The 17,090-nt window shown below is 51.8% G+C and overlaps 1 protein-coding gene and 1 non-coding gene across 8 annotated transcripts in view; both read right to left on the bottom strand.

Moving 5' to 3' along the window:
• The window catches only part of COL26A1 (collagen type XXVI alpha 1 chain), a 260,234-nt gene that overhangs the window by 196,972 nt on the left and 46,172 nt on the right, over positions 1-17,090 (bottom strand). The window lies entirely within an intron of this gene.
• Positions 1,447-1,519, bottom strand: TRNAK-CUU (transfer RNA lysine (anticodon CUU)). Its single transcript has one exon. It is a non-coding gene; the product is annotated as a tRNA-Lys (tRNA).

The raw sequence follows: 17,090 nt of genomic DNA, 5'->3' as shown, positions 1-17,090 counted from the left end.
AGGTGCCCAGAGAAGGGCAGCAAGGCTGGGGAGGGGCCTGGAGCACAGCCCTGTGAGGAGAGGCTGAGGGAGCTGAGGGGGTGCAGCCTGCAGCAGAGCAGGCTCAGGGCAGAGCTCATTGCTGTCTGCAGCTCCCTGCAGGGAGGCTGTAGCCAGGTGGGGTTGGGCTCTGCTGCCAGGCAGTCAGCACCAGAAGAATGGGCCACAGTCTCAAGCTGTGCCAGGGCAGGTCTAGGCTGGGTGTGAGGTGGAAGTTGTTGGCAGAGAGAGTGATTGGCATTGGAATGGGCTGCCCAGGGAGGTGGTGGAGTGGCCATGGCTGGAGGTGTTGCAGCCAAGCCTGGCTGGGGCACTTAGTGCTATGGCCTGGTTGGTTGGGCTGGGCTGGGTGCTGGGTTGGGCTGGCTGAGCTTGGAGGTCATAGAATCGTAGAAGCAACCAGTTTGGAAGAACCTCCAAGATCCCTTCTAACCTGGCTGATTCTATGAGTCTCTGATGCCCTCTGTGCTCATGTCAGGAGTGTTTCACTTACAAGGAAAGAACACAGGCAGGAACTCCTTCAACCAACTCTCAGAATCTTCATGCGCCGGTAAGGACTAGCACATCCAGTCCTGATCCTGTAGTTCTGCACTCCTTCTGCCTTTGGGAGAATTATTGCCCAAATTAATTCAAGCCACTGCTTTGGGCAGCCTGCACCTTCCTCTTCATTTCTGTGGTGACCTTCTGCCGGGTCTGAGTTGGATCATAACTGTGTCCTGCTCTGGAACTCTCAACACAAGAAAGACATGGAACTGCTGGAGGGGGTCCAGAGGCTGGAGAACTTCTCCTGTGGGGACAAGTTGGGAGAGCTGGAACTGTTCAGCCTGGAGAACAGAAGGCTGCAGGGAGACCTCAGAGCAGCCTTCCAGTACTGTGCTAGTTTGAAGCAAGCTGGAATGTTTTGGTAAAAGAACTAGATAACAGGCAGTGAAATGAAAACAATTGATGTCAACTTCTCTCACAGTCTCGCTGAGAGCTCTGGGAAGAAGAAGTAAACTTTCTCCATTTTGTTTCTCACTCTTGCTTTTGCCTTAGACCGAGACACATCTTTCTAACATCACTGCTTTCTAACCTTGCTCCCTAACCTCTTGGCTGCACCTCTCTTCTTCCTGAGAACTGGGGTAAGGTTGAGAGGGCCGGGGGGGGAGGTGTTGGGGTGGTTTGAGAGCCCCTCCTGGGGACTCAGGTTTCTGGGAGGGGAGTTGTGCTTTTGTATTGTTTATCCTTTGTATATTTCTGTATATAACTGTATATAACTGTATATATTGTAAATAGCTGCTTGTAAATTCTGCTAGCTGTAAATAAATTGCTTCATCTATATTCCCAGGGTCCGTCTGAGTTAGCTGGGGCAAATTCAAAAGTGTGGGAGGGGCGGGGTAACCCCCAAACCATCACATTTTTTATTGGCGCTCAACGTGGGGCACGAACCCACGACCCTGAGATTAAGAGTCTCATGCTCTACCGACTGAGCTAGCCGGGCACATAGAGGACAGCTTGTCACATTCTGGTATAATCTGTGCCATAAAGACTATGACTAGAGAGTTTAAGGAAGGTATTGAGAATGGCATTAGAGATGGCATGAAAGAACTGAAGGAGGATCTCAAAAACATTACCAATCTGGTAAAAGATACTGTTCCTGCATCATCTGAACGGGTGCATGTTTCTGCCATCAGGAACAGACGCCTACCTCCTGCAAGGCAATTCCAGCCCAGGAGGAGACAAATTCCACCTAGACAGCAGCAATCACGTGCGTCACTGTGGATACTTCTGCGTGACACATTCGGTGAGAACATGAACAAGTGGGATGGTAAACCTACTTCAGCTCTTTCAAAGAGAGTCAGGGAACTGCAGAGTGGCAGAAACAGAGGCAATAATGCCAGGAAAGTAGCTGTCACTTCTTCAGCTCCCGAGAGCAACTGCAATTGTTCCAACAGTTGCAGTTCCTCTCACTACACCACCAATCACTGTGTACACCCTACATGCCATGTTCAGCATTAGGGGTGCCCTGCCTCCAGCCAGGAGGAGGAAAGGGATAGTGGAGAGAACCGAATCTATTGGAATGTATTCATTAGGTGGCCTGGCAGTTCAAGAGTTCGGAAATACAGGGCTTTAGTTGACACAGGTGCTCAGTGTACTTTGTTGCCATCTAATTGCAAAGGGACAGAGTCCTTTTCTATCTTTGGAATCACTGGTGGATCTCAAGAGTTAACTAAGATACAGGCTGAGATCAGTTTAACTGGTAAAGAGTGGAAGACACATACTATTGTAACTGGTCCTGATGCGCCTTGCATTCTGGGAATTGACTTTTTGAGACAAGGTTGTTTCAAAGATCCTAAGGGTCATAAATGGGCTTTTGGAATAGCATCTGTAGAGATTGAGGATGATAAATTGAAATTGTCTATTAGACCTGAACTTTCTGATGAATCTGCAGTTGTGGGACATCATGACATAGACGACCTGGAAGTGCCAATTGCAACTCAAACTGTTCATCACAGGCAGTACAGAACTAACCGTGACTCTTTGTTGCCCATTCATCAGCTGATTCGTCAACTGGAGAGTCAGGCTGTCATCGAGAAAGCTCATTCACCTTTCAACAGTCCCATCTGGCCTGTGCGTAAACCTACGGGCGATTGGAGACTGACAGTTGACTTTCGTGCCCTCAACGAGGTGACGCCACCCATGAGTGCAGCTGTGCCGGACATGCTGGAACTCCAGTACGAGCTGGAATCGAAGGAGGCTAAGTGGTATGCAACCATAGACATTGCTAATGCTTTCTTCTCTATTCCCATAGCAAAGGAGTGCAGGCCCCAGTTTGCATTCACCTGGAGAGGAATCCAGTATCAGTTCAACCGTTTGCCTCAGGGGTGGAAACACAGCTCAACCATCTGTCATTCAGTCATCCACAATGCACTGGAGAAAGGTAAAGCTCCAGAGCACATCCAGTACATCGACGACATCATTGTGTGGGGCCAAACTGCTGAGGAAGTCTTCAAGAAAGGTAACAAAATCATTGACATTCTGTTGCAAGCATGTTTTGCCATTAAGAGAGACAAGGTCAAAGGACCTGCCAGAGAAATTCAGTTTCTGGGAGTGCGGTGGCAGGATGGTCGCCGTTACATTCCTCAGGATGTGATCAACAAAGTCTCTACCATGGCAGTTCCCACCAGTAAGAAGGACACTCTTTCCTTGGTGTGGTGGGATTTTGGAGACTACACATTCCTGGTTTTAGTCAGATTGTCAAACCTCTGCACGATGTGACTCGTAAGAGAAACAATTTCGAGTGGGGGCCTGAACAACAAGCAGCCTTTGATCAGATCAAACGAGAAATAGTCCATGCAGTGGGCTTGGGACCTGTGAGATCTGGTCTGGACATTAAGAACATTCTGTACATGGCTGCCAGTGACAATGGTCCAACTTGGAGTCTTTGGCAGAGAGCTCCAAATGAGACACGTGGTCGTCCACTTGGTTTCTGGGGACGTTGTTACAGAGGTTCAGAAACAAATTATACTGCAACTGAGAAAGAGATTCTAGCAGCCTATGAGGGAGTGAAAGCAGCTTCTGAAGTGATTGGAACTGAGTCACAATTGCTTTTAGCTCCTAGACTGCCAGTTCTTAACTGGATGTTCAAGGGCAAAAGTTCATCACCACATCATGCCACAGATGCAACCTGGTCTACATGGATGGCTTTGATAACCCAACGAGCACGAATGGGTAATCTTGACCGACCTGGTCTGGTGGAGGTGATCACCAACTGGCCGGAAGGCACAGACTGTTCCAAACCTCCAGAGGAGAAAATAACTCGTGCTGAGGAAGCTCCTCCCTATGGTGATCTCTCTGATCAGGAAAAGAACTATGCTTTGTTCACAGACGGTTCCTGTTGTCTTGTTGGGAACAAGCGAAGATGGAAGTCAGCAGTCTGGAGTCCAACCAGGAGAGTTACCGAAACGAAAGATGGCGAAGGAGAATCCAGTCAGTTCGCTGAGGTAAAAGCTGTTCAACTTGCTCTTGATGTGGCTGAACAAGAGAATTGGCCTATCCTTTACCTCTACACCGACTTGTGGATGGTAGCCAATGCTCTATGGGGTTGGCTGAAGGACTGGAAGAAGAATGGTTGGCAGAGGAAAGGAAAGCCTATTTGGTGTGCTGATCTATGGCAGGACATTGACGCACGGCTGGAGAAAATTCCAGTGAAGGTGCAGCACGTAGATGCACACATGCCTAAGAGCAGAGCCACTGAGGAACATCAACATAACCAGAAGGCAGACCAAGCTGCTAAGATTGCTCAAGTTGATACCAACTCTGAACTTGACATTGACCTTGATTGGAAACACCGAGGTGAGCTGTTCCTAGCTCGGTGGGCCCATGACTCATCTGGACATCAAGGCAGAGATGAAACATACCGATGGGCTCGTGATAGGTCAATTGACTTGTCCATGGATGCTATCACCCAAGTCATCTATGACTGTGACATTTGTGCTGCTATTAAGCAGGCTAAGCGAATCAAGCCCTTATGGTATGGTGAGAGATGGTCAAAGTACAAGTATGGAGAAGCCTGGCAGATTGACTACATCACTTTACCTCGATCTCGTTCTGGCAAGCAGTATGTGCTAACGATGGTAGAAGCCAGCACTGGATGGTTGGAAACCTATCCAGTTCCACATGCTACTGCACATAACACCATTCTTGGCCTGGAGAGACAGATCATGTGGAGACATGGAACTCCAGAGAGAATTGAGTCAGACAATGGCGCTCACTTCAAGAACAATCTTGTGAAAAACTGGGCCAAAGAGCATGGTATTGAATGGATCTATCACATACCCTACTATGCACCAGCTTCAGGGAAGATTGAGCGCTACAACGGTTTGCTGAAAACCACCCTAAAAGCCATGGGGGGTGGAACTCTGAAAAACTGGGACAAACATTTAGCACAAGCTACCTGGTTGGTAAATAGTAGAGGTTCAGTAAACAGAGCAGGACCTGCACAATCAGATTTGGTCCAAACAGTAGACGGTGATAAAGTTCCTGTTGTAGGTGAAAAGAATCTGTTAGGGAAAACTGTTTGGGTATTTTCTCCTTCGGGCGAAGGGAAACCTGTCCGAGGGGTGGTTTCTGCCGAAGGTCCTGGTCATACATACTGGGTAATGCAGGAGAATGGTGAAATCCAGTGTATTCCACAGAGAAATCTAACCTTAGCTGAGAGACTTTAAATTCAAGCTGTTAGGAGTTTTCTGTTCTAGGTAACATCGGCGCCCAACGCTGAGAGAATCTACGATAGAATCTACAGTACGTGAGCATGAACCCAATATCACCTGGGAGTCCCTGTTCTGAGCTTTTGAATCACCTACATCTGATTGAAGTGTGAACTGAACTTGTATATATTGTTTTATTGCAAATATTGGTTTAGATTAGATTAGATAATTCTCAGCGATACTCTGAGCGAAGTAGACAAGGGGTGGATTGTGCTAGTTTGAAGCAAGCTGGAATGTTTTGGTAAAAGAACTAGATAACAGGCAGTGAAGTGAAAACAATTGATGTCAACTTCTCTCACAGTCTCGCTGAGAGCTCTGGGAAGAAGAAGTAAACTTTCTCCATTTTGTTTCTCACTCTTGCTTTTGCCTTAGACCGAGACACATCTTTCTAACATCACTGCTTTCTAACCTTGCTCCCTAACCTCTTGGCTGCACCTCTCTTCTTCCTGAGAACTGGGGTAAGGTTGAGGGGGCCGGGGAGGGAGGTGTTGGGGTGGTTTGAGAGCCCCTCCTGGGGACTCAGGTTTCTGGGAGGGGAGTTGTGCTTTTGTATTGTTTATCTTTTGTATATTTCTGTATATAATTGTATATAAGTGTATATATTGTAAATAGCTGCTTGTAAATTCTGCTAGCTGTAAATAAATTGCTTCATCTATATTCCCAGGGTCCGTCTGAGTTAGCTGGGGCAAATTCAAAAGTGTGGGAGGGGCAGGGTAACCCCCAAACCATCACACAGTACCCAAAAGGGCTGCAGGAGAGCTGGGGAGGGACTTTAGACAAGGGCTGGGAGTGACAGGAGGAGAGACAATGACTTTGAGATGGGAGAGAGGAGAGCGAGAGTGGAGAGGAGTAAGAAATTGTTGAGAGTGAGGGTGAGGAGACACTGGGACAGGTTGCTCAGGGAGGCTGTGGATGTCTCCTCCCTGGAGGTGTTAAACACCAGCCTGGATGAGGCCTTGAGCAACCTGTGCTGGTGGGAGGTGTCCCTGCCCATGGCAGGGCATTGGGAATGGATAATCTTTAAGACCCCTTTCAGCAGCAGTAGAGCAGCAGAGCAGCAGAGCAGCAGCAGCAGCAGCCCATCCGTGTCACTGCAAGGCTCAGCCAACAGCAGCTGCACCTCCTGTGCCTCAGCTGCTGGCAGGAGCGAGCGGCCGGGCAGGGTGTTGCAGTGGGGCGCAGATGTGAGATGCGTTTGCACCCGCACACGGCGCTGCTGCTGCTGCCTCTCCTGCGTGCTGCAGCCACTCCCTGCAGGTGAAACACCTGTGCCTGCCAGCGACCGCTCAGCCAGAGACACGCAGCCCTGCGCAGGAGCCCCCCGGGCCGGGACTGAGCCTGCCTTCATTGCAGAACAGAGCTGGAGACAGCTGCTCGCCAGAAACCCAGACTCCAGCCAGCAAGTCCCTCCAGGCTCACTTGGAAAGGCCTTGGAACCTCATTGCTGTGTGCCTGCTGGGCTCAAAATGAGATACAAACTTGCATGTTACTTGTGGATTTGGAAGCACTATCCAAGAGGGAGAGAAATCAGGAGCAAGAAGCACATGTTATGAGTCCAGAGGAAAATGGATCAGTCTTTAACGAACTTCATGATAGATTTCCACAGAGCCATTCCTTAATGCCCTTCCTGCCTCAGTGCTTGAGGGACCCAGCATGGCCTGTTTGCATGCTGATGTCTCGCTCTTGCACAGCTTGATGAAGTCTTTCATTAACTGTTGTTCAAAATGCAGCTCACCATGGAACCCCAGAGCCCAGCAGGGTGGGGCTGCAAGGGACCTCTGCAGAGGTCCAACCCCTGCTCAAGCAGGGCACCCACAGCAGCTTGCCCAGCAGCACAGTGCCAGGGGGGCAGGAAGCTCTCCACACAAAGACACTCCACAGCCTCTCTGGGCAGCCTGCTCCAGGCCTCCAGCACACTCACAACAAACAACTTGCTCCTTCTCTTCACATGCAAACTCCTGGGGTCCACTTTGTGCCCCTTGCTGCCCCTTCTCCTGTCCCTGGGCACCACTGACAAGAGTCTGGCCACAGCCTCTTGCTCCCCACAGCTCCTTCAGCTCTTGCTGAGCATTGCTCAGATGCCCTCTGAGGCTGCTCTCCTGCAGACTCTCAGCCCCAGGGCTCTCAGCCTTTGCTCCTCCCAGAGCTGCTCCAGGCCCCTCAGCAGCTTTGCAGCCTGCCCTGGACTCTCTCCAGCACTTCCCTGGCTCTCTTAACTGGGGAGTCAGAGCTGGACCCTAGGACAGAGCAGAGGGACAAGAGAACCTCCCTTGCCCTCCTGGCCACACTCTTATTCATGCACCCCCAGACACCATTTACCTTCTTGGCTATGGGGACCCATGGCTGGGTCCTGGGGAACTCACTGTCCCCAGAGCAGGGCAAACACTGAGGAGCAGGGCAAACACTGAGGAGCCAAGACCACAGGGCTCAGTGAAGAGCAGTGAGGGGCAGCTGCACATGAGTGAAGCCCTAACAAGGCTGCAGTCACTGAAGTGCTGAACGCTGCCCTCTGGGGACCATCAGGACGTGCAGAGAGCTCTCTGCAGAACCGATTCCAGTGTCTCCTCAGAAGCAGCCTCATGGCTGCACAGGCATTGAACACTGCACCTGCTCTGGGCATCTGTGACACCACAACTCAGAGTGGCATTTCCCCTGAGCTCTGAGATCTTCACCCCACTGCCTCCCATGAACCCCATTCCCTCCCCTGGGACCTTGCTCCCTTCAGAATCTCCTGCCAGTTAAAATCTGTGCATTTCATTGCTCCTGCCTCCGTGACTGCTCCTGACCACCTCCCACTCTGTGGCTTTGTGCCCCACTCTACACTTCCCTCAAGATTTGGTCCTAGCCTGACAGGTATTCCCAGTGCTGCTCAGCCTGTGAGACACAGATTTATAGACTCCTAAAAGCATTGGGGTTGGAAGGAACCTCAAAGCTCATCTAGTTTCAACCCCCCTGCCATGAGCAGGGACACCTCCCACTAGCCCAGGCTGCTCAAGGCCTCATCTGCTGAGGGAGCTCTCCCCACTCCTTTTTGTTTCCCTTTCAATATCAAGAAAGTGAGTAAGAATGAAGTCCAGGATTCAGCAGCATGAGAGCTCGATGCCTACTGCTTGCTTTCGCCCTGAAGTCCTCCACAAAACATGAAACCAGTCTCAAATTTCTCTGGCAAATCCACTTCTGTTCTACTCCTGGGCTTGCAAGGTCACTTCCATCCACATCTGAGTTCCTTGCAATCCCATTTCCACAAGGCAAAGCATCCCAGAATAGTTGTAAAACTTGTAGTGCAGTTAGGTCCCCAGTTCTTCTCTGCCTAAAGAGGGCTTTTGTGTGGACGAGGCTTGCTCAGGCACTGCACTTGCATGAGCTCTTCATCATGTTGATGTTTTTGAGCTGCCCCCAGCTGGAATTAGCTAAAACAGAACCTCAGAATGCCTCAGGTTGGAAGGGACCTCAGAGGTCATCTACTGCAGTCTCCCTGCCTGGGCTGCCCAAGGCCTCATCCAGCCTGGCCTTGATCACCTCCAGGCAGCAGCAGCCACAGCCTCCCTGGGCAGCCTCTGCCAGGCTCTCAGCACCCTCACACTGAACAACTTCTTCCTCAGCTCCAGTCTAACCCTGCTCTGCCTCAGCTCCAAACCATTCCCCCTTGGCCTGTCTCAGACACCCTCATGAGAAGTCTCTCTGCAGCCTTCCTGCAGGATCCCCTCAGGCACTGGCAGCAGCTTTGAGGTCCCCCTGGAGCCTTCTCCTCTGCAGGCTGCACACCCCCAGCTCCCTCAGCCTGTGCTCACAGCAGAGCTGCTTCAGCTGTGGATCATCTTTGTGTCCTCCTCTGGACTTACTCCAACAGTTCCATATCCTTCCTCTGCTGGGGACAGCAGAACAGGACACAGCACTGGAGGTGAGGTCTCACCTGGTGGCAGGTAACACCAATGCCATTATCCCAGTTGCACTGTAACCTACATTTACCAAGGACAAGAGTCCCTCAAGCAGTAGCAGGAATTTCCCCCTCTGCCTTGTCCCAGAGCTTGGCTCCAGCTCAGCTTGCTGCCAACTGCACTGCTCCCTGGATACTCTACAGCCTCCTTCAGCCTTTCTCCTTTGTCTCCCAACACCTTCTCAACACCTACAGCCACAAGCAGCTTGCCCTGTCAGCAGCTTTGGTTAAAATTGAGGAAGCTCTTCACAAGGTCTATTGGCCTGGCTGGCTGCTCTCTGGGAAGTCTCCCATTCTAAGGGATTTCCTTTACTCTCACATCTCCAAACCTCAGCAGCATGAGATATTCCTCCACCACTCATGCAGTGACAAGTCACTGTTAGAACAGCTCTGCAAGGGAATCTTAGAATTCATGGCATGCTGAGGTCTCCCCTGTTCTGCTGGAGAGGGTCCACAGGAGGCAATGAAGATGCTCAGAGGGATGGAGAATGTCCCCTGTGGGAACAGACTGGGAGAGTTGGAGCTGTTCAGCCTGGAGAAGCTCCAGAGAGACCTCAGAGCAGCCTTCCAGTACCTGAAGGGGCTGCAGGAGCAGCCACAGAGGTTATCAACACCACAAAGCTTCTCTACAGAGCACAGTGGTTTGCTGGTAGCTAAGAAGCATGGGGCACTGTGGGAGTGCAGCTCTGCTGATCGAGCAAAGGTAACAGCTGCAGGCATTTAGCACTCCAAATATGTTGACACTAGGTACTGGAAAAAATTCTCCCTGTTCAGATCAAAAAGGTCCCAAAAAATGGAAATACTCAGATGCTGAAATGCAGTGGCAAAAGCTTTGGAAATCAGACAAGGATTCGTTGGGATTTGGGCTGGTTTTGTTTTGCCTGAAGAGAAGATGAGGATGCAGGAACTGCTCAAGCAGTCAGCCAGGGCTGATGCCAGAATGCACCCTCAGCAGGCTGCTGCTGCTGCTTCCAACAGTGAGCACACGCTGCAGGAACTCCTCAGCAGAGTGGATCAGGGTGGCACATGTGGTGCCTGAACGGTCAGCACGGTGATGGCAGTGGATAGGAATCGTGTGAGACATTGCAGAGTGCTGTGGGAAACTTCTGGTGGACCTTCTGTCCCTTCTGTCATCAGAACATCTTCAAGGCACAGAACAGGTTGGGTTGGAAGGGACCTTAAAGTTTATCCAGTTCCAACCCCATGCCATGGGCAGGGACACCTCCCACCAGCACAGGTTGCTCAAGGCCTCATCCAACCTGGCCCTGAACACCTCCAGGCAGGGGGCATCCACAGCCTCTCTGGGCAGCCTGTGCCAGTGTCTGCACACCCTCACTGTCAATAATTTCTTCCTCATCTCCAGTTCCAGTCCAATGTCTCTCATCCTGTCACTTCCAGCCCTTGTCAAAAGTCCCCCCTCAACTTTCCTGTAACCCTCTTCAGATATTGGAAGATCACCCTAAGGTCTCCCTGGAGCAGGAGGAGGAGCAGGAGTTGTTTGCTGTGGAAGAAAATACCAGGGTAGATACCAACCCACACCTGTGAGCTCTGGGTGCAGACACAACATAGCTCAGAAAGCTGCTTTCATGGATTAGGCTGCCCAGAGAGGTGGGAGCTGCCCCACCCCTGGCACCACTGCAGGTGAGGTTGTTGGAGGGTCTGAGCAACCTGCTCTAGGTGGGGATGTCCCTGCTGGCTGCAGGAGGTTGGACTGAATGACCTCTAAGGGTCCCTTCCCAGCCAAAGCAGTCTGGGATTCTCTGACCAGCAGTGACCGAGATGTCTTAATGGTTCTCGACAGTTTTGAAGGGAGGTTCCAGGGCCAGTGATCACATTGTACTGCTTCCTCCCTAGCTGCACAACTGCCAGAACATTCAGGCTGCACTTCCCAGTCTGCAGCACACCCGCACATAGTTCACTGATCACAGCTAACAGACATTACACCTTGGGATGAGCAGGTAGCAAGTTTGCTACATGGCACTGAAGCACAAATGCACCAAGGCGGAAGGGACTCCTGAAGGCATCTTGTCCAACTCCCCTGCAGCCAGCAGAGACATCTCCAGCTAGAGCATGTTGCTCAGGGGCAACCCGGAATGTCTCCAGGGATGGGGCCTCGACCACCTCCCCGGGCAGCCTGTTCCAGTGTCTTGCTCCCCTCACTGTGCAGATCTTCCTCCTGCTGTCCAAACTAAATCTCCTCTACTCCAGTTTCAAACCATCACTCCTCAGCCTGGCACTGGGAACAGCTCTCCAACAACCCTCCTCTAGGTGCCCTTCAGGTACTGGAAGGCTGCTCTAGGGTCTCCCTGCAGCCTTCTCTTCTCCAGGCCCAGCTCCCTCAGCCTATCCCCACAGCAGAAGCTCTCCAGCCCTCTGACCATTGTGGCCTCTGGCCCCACTAAAGCAGGTCCATGCCCTTCCTGTGTTGCAGCCTCCAGAGCTGCACACAGCACTCAGCTGAGCTCTCCCCAGAGCAAGGCAGAGGGGCAGGATCCCTTCTCTCCATCTCTGGACACACTGCTTTGGATGCAGCCCAGGCTGCCCTTGGCCTTCCGGGCTGCCAGTGCCCACTGCTGGCTCCTGTCCAGCTTCTCACCCACCAGCACCCCCAAATCCTTTTCTCTAGCAACAGCCCTTGGTGCCCTGTCACACGATTCAGCACAAACGATGCTGTGAGGAACTTTAGAGCAAATGGGAGCTGGTGAGTTGGGACTGCTTCAACAGCCTGACTGCACAATCTGAGCAGAGCTGCAAACCTCAGGACTCCCAGGAAATTCATTCCTGGGCAGCCTGTTCCAGTCTCTCCCCACCCTCACTCTCAACAGTTTCTTCCTCCTCTCCACTGTCAATCTCTCCTCTCCCAGCTCAAAGCCATTGTCCCTCCTCCTGTCACCCCCAGCCCTTATCACAAGTCCCTCCCCAACTCTCCTGGAGCCCCTTCACGTTCTGGAAGGCTGCTCTAGGGTCTCCTTGGAGTCTTCTCCAGGCTGAACAGCCCCAACTCTCCCAACCTATCACTATAGAAGAGGACAGGCTGAACTGTGTGACTTGGAAACAGAGGTTCAAAATGAGAGCACCTTCCACCAAAAGAATCACTGAGCAGAGAACTGCGTCAGTGCTGGAAGCTTTGGCTTTGAGTTGGGCTCTGCTGAAGAGGGAAAACATGGTGCTAGGGTTTAGCAGCCACAGGAACAGAGAGAGATGTCCCTTTGCTCCCTCTGCCTTCTCTTATGCCTTCTGGCACTGGGGGCAAGCTGGAAGCAGCGCAGAGCTCTGCCACTCACTGCGTGTGACATGTAGGCTTGTTTCCAGTGGGTGGCCGTGAGGAAGAAGGAGAAACAAGTATCTGACAAAGAGAAAGGTCTCCCATGAGCTCAGTTCCTGAAGAGAGGCACTGTGATGTTATGGAAAATGCTATCCAAAATCTTCACACAGATCAACATTTTAATGCTTCACAGGGAAGCAAACCCAGACCTGGAGAAGTGAGGTCCCACCAACAAAGCCCACTGTGAAAGCCCTTCCTTCTAGAGACCTTGACTGGGCTTTCAAACTTCCAGGTCTCTAGCTTTGGTGTCCATTCCATCACATTTTGGTCATAACTGCATTTGCCAGCTTAAGATTTTTATGGCAGCATTGGTCTGCATCTCTCCCCCTGCCAGCAAGAAACTTTGTGAGCAATCAGTTAAAAAAAGGAGGGACTTTTTTGTACTCTGTCCTAGTGAAAGTCCTAATTTTGTGATGCTGATTTGAATATTGGAAGCAAATGGGAATCTAAGAGGTGAAAAACAACAGGATGGAGATGTGCTAACAGTAGTTATTACGAGTAGACAAAAATATTGCAAGCCCTGACACGGGGGAGAGGGAAGAGAAAAAGGAAAAGGGAGCTTGGAATTGCAATGGCATCACTTGAAAGGTGCTGAGGTTACTTTTGGAGCTGCTCCTTGCTGTCTCCCATCAATCTGCTTCTGGGGTAAATAAGATATTGGCTATTGGCCATTGTCCCAGATCCAAGCAACACAAATAAATATGAAACAATTCTGTGTTAGAGCTGTGAAGTGAAATTAGACCTTGCCTAGCTGAACAGCTCCAGGGAAGTGCTGAGCCCCTGAACTTGTTAGGGACACTTTTCTTCTCCCAAGAGCTTGCACTTGCCTTTGAACCTTCAGCCATACAGAAAAAAGCCTAAGTGGAAATGTCAGCATCATCTTGGATTCAAATCAATCAGCTTGATGCATGATTGCCATAGCCAAGGCACTTCACCTCTGCACTGCCCTCCTCCATATGTTCTTTCCATCAGCAGTCAGCAGGCTGGGTGGCTCAGTGCATTCATTTCCTGCCCAGGCTTGGGCTCCACTTTAAATAAAACAAAACAACACAAACCCTGAAACTGAAAATAAGAAGTTAGCATCTAGTGACAGTTAAACTCCCCAGACTTGTTTGTATCAAGTCTCTTTCCCCAGCCCAGAAAGCTGCAAGAACCTCTTTGGGAAGCGCAGCTGCACCTGGTGATCCTTAAGGACCGACTCGAGCAGCTGGGCACCATCCCACCACAGCACTCCAGCCCTCAGAGACCTTTCAAACGCTGACATGCCTTGCTGCGAGGGCAGAGCAGGGAAGGGAAGCAGGCAGAGCCCCAGGCCGTGTCAACTTGCAAAAGGAAGCAGGGTGGAAGCAGCCTCCCCCACCTCACAAAATCCACAGCACAACCTTCGCCCTCCCGGTGCTGGGCTTCCTCCAGGCCGTTCTGCTCTCCAGCAGCTACAGCGCAAGAGAAACTGAATGCAAACAATGTGCAGCCTTCAGCACCGGCTCAGATGCCTGCCAGCCAAGTGGGCACCTCCTCAAGCTAAACTCATCGGGCAGGCTCGAACTGCAGCTAGCAGCTTGCCGTGTCAGGGCACAGGACGCTGCTGGGGGAGGGCAGGTTTGTCCCTGGACAGCCAGCACTCACTGGGACAGAGAAAGGGTTGGGCTGGGCAAAGCCTCTGAGATGCTCCAGTCCAACCAGTCACACAACACCACTATGACCACTAAGCCATCTCCCCATGTGCCATGGCCACAAGGCTCTGGAACACCTTCAGGGATGTGGACTCCTCCACCTCCCTGGGCAGCCTGTGCCAATCTTTGACCACTTCTGCAGCAAAGAAAATTTTCCTCCTCTCCAACCCAATCCTGCCCTAGCACAATTCCAGGCCATTGCCTCTCCTATCACCTGGTACCAGGCAGAAGAGCCCAACCTCCACCTGGCTCCCACCTCCTCTCAGGGAGCTTCAGAGAGCAATGAGCTCTGCCCTCAGCCTCCTCTTATCCAGGCTGAACACCTCCAGCTCCCTCAGCTGCTCCTCCCCAGCTCTGTTCTCCAGACCCTTCCCCAGCTTTGTTGCCCTTCTCACCAGGAGTCTGTCCGACTCTGAGGCTAGACATCCATACTGGCCTGTTCCCTCTAACAAGAGAAAAGCTGAGCTGCCAGCTGGGAGGTAACAAGCAGGGCAGACAAGAAGTCCACATGTCAGTAATAGCTGCACTGCAGCCTTTGAGTGACTGCAAGTCCTTTGACTTGGTTTGCCCTCCCCCCAGCCTATCTTCCTCATAAAATGCTTAAAGATTTCAATGGGCAAGGGAGGCTCCAGGAGGGCACAGCTAGCCAAAATATTCCATCCCAACAGGTCACAGTGGCTCCCCCAAAGACAGTGCTCCAGAACAGCACCAGAAAGGAGCAAGCATCAGCTCTGCTCTCTTGGGATGAAAGAACGAATCCATTGGTAGGATCTCTCAGGCCTCAAGATGCATCCCTGGAAGCTGGATGCGGCCTTGAGCAAGGTGTTCTAGTGTGAGGTGTCCTTGCCATGGCAGGGGGTTAGAACTGGATGGTTTTTAAGGCCTCTTCCAGCCTGAAGCATTCTGTGATTGCATGCAGAGAGCAGCAGCAGGCTGAAGAGGGGAGGCTGCAGCTATGCCCATGCACACACAGCTCCCCAGACCACTCTGCCTGCCAGACCAGGGCACTGCCTCCTGCCTTACTCTGTCCTACTCAGGAAAATGCAAGCAGGGCCCACTGGGAAAGATGTCCCTGAAAGAGGATGTGGAAGCTGAAGCTCAGCATAGGAAGTGCTCTGCTGACACATGGAGCAGCAGCATGAGGGTTTGGTGTTTGCCACACAGCAAGGAGGCAAGTGGCAAACAGTGCAGCCCCCAGCTGCCTTCACTCCTGCCTGCCTCACAGCTTCCCAAGCACCAGCTGCACGTACAAGTGACATCAAGCATTGAGGAGAAATCTAATCGGTACCCAAACCCCCAGAGATGAAAGAGTTTGGAGGTTCTGCCCTGCTGAGTCACGGTGGCTTCACAGCCACACTGCTTGTGTTTGCCTTCAGTTGTTCTCTGACTCTTTTTCTGCTGTCTCCAGGACGTAGGCATCCTACCCTCAGAGGAGCTGAATGCGTAGTAGAAGAGCTTGCAGCAAGGAGGGAGTACAAAGTATCAGGCTGCCAAAAACTCCTAAAAAGCCCTCTCTGGGGCCTGCTCTCCTTACAAGCCCAAGGGACACTGAGGCTAAGCACTAACCAAAGGAGGGAGTCAATTCTTCAGCTTGAGAAGTGCTGCCTCGAGGAGCTGTGCACACCACCCGCGTCCATGCTGCTGCTGCAAGCCCAGGGGCACAAACCTGTCCTACTAAACCAGGGTCTTTCTGCTTGGGTGTCTTCCTCCTTTCACGAGCCCAGGCCTGGCAGCAGCGCCAGATGTTTTACAGAGGGGGAAGGAAAGGTACAGAGGATCTCACAGATGAAAGCAGGAGCTTGCTGCTGGCTTTCTGCTCACACTGCAGCCTCTGTCCAAGCCCAGCAGAACAGTTGCACCTTGAAAACTGACTGCATAAAGTTGTCACCTCGTTCGGCAGCCCTGCTGCCTTTCCCAGGCGAGCTTGTGTCGGCTTCTCCCTCCCCCGCAGCCTGCCGCCGCAGCCCCGGCACCGTGGGGGGAGCTGGGCTCTGCTTTCCTCCGGCAGCACTGCTGAGCTGCAGCTACTCACGCTTGCCCGAAGCCCCAGGCACAGCCGTGCTGCTCACACAGGCTCCTCGACTTCCCGCTCAGATCCTCAGCCAGGCTGAGCTGCAGCTGCTCTGGAAGCAGCATCCCTCTCCCCTGCAGTGACAGGGGAAAAGCCAAGCCGTGCACAGCAGCTCCTCCTGCCCAGGCTTGCTGCTTTCAGCAGCATGCTAAAATGCAAAGCTCTCTCCTGCAGGCTGCAATTTCAGGCAGCTTTGCTACTTGAAGACTTTCCTTGAGCTTCTGGGAAGCTGTTGTCTCTCCAGCAGCCTGAAGCCACTGCTCCCTGCAGCCACCCTTCTTTGTGAGTGTAAGCAGACAACTTCCCAGTCAGGAACTTGCCTGAATTGTGTGTGCAGCACCAAGATACCACAGTGTGAAGGAAATCAGAGACACCTACAAACAGCTAGAGGTGTATTAGAGATGTTGGACTCCCCCAGTGAGCCTTCAGCAGCCAACAGATGCAGGCTGTTGACCCGATGCAAACAGAAAACCCAAGACTTAGGTTCTGCCCCACTCATAATCCAGGAACACTCATGACAGCCTCAGCAGATGTCCTAAGGCCTAAACCTGAAACTCAAGTGACTTATTTCAGAGCCCCAGAAGCACCAGTTAAGGCAGAAAACATCAGGAAGGAAAATGCAAACCCTGTCCTTTTTGTGCACCAGGGTGACAAAGAGAAAAGGCTCTGGAGAGGCTCTGTTTTCCTCCATGTGACAGACCAGACCCCAAACCCAGAACTGAGATTTCAGCACTGTGCAACCTCGATATTGCAGCAGCCAGGGGAACGCAGGAAGAGGCACTGGTGCCCAGTTTAA

This window comes from Pogoniulus pusillus, chromosome 27 (genome assembly GCF_015220805.1).
Source record: "Pogoniulus pusillus isolate bPogPus1 chromosome 27, bPogPus1.pri, whole genome shotgun sequence".
In the NCBI taxonomy this organism is placed as follows: Eukaryota; Metazoa; Chordata; class Aves; order Piciformes; family Lybiidae; genus Pogoniulus; species Pogoniulus pusillus.
The sequence above is the reverse complement of the archived record's forward strand: the minus strand, read 5'-3'. Positions and strand labels throughout refer to the sequence as shown.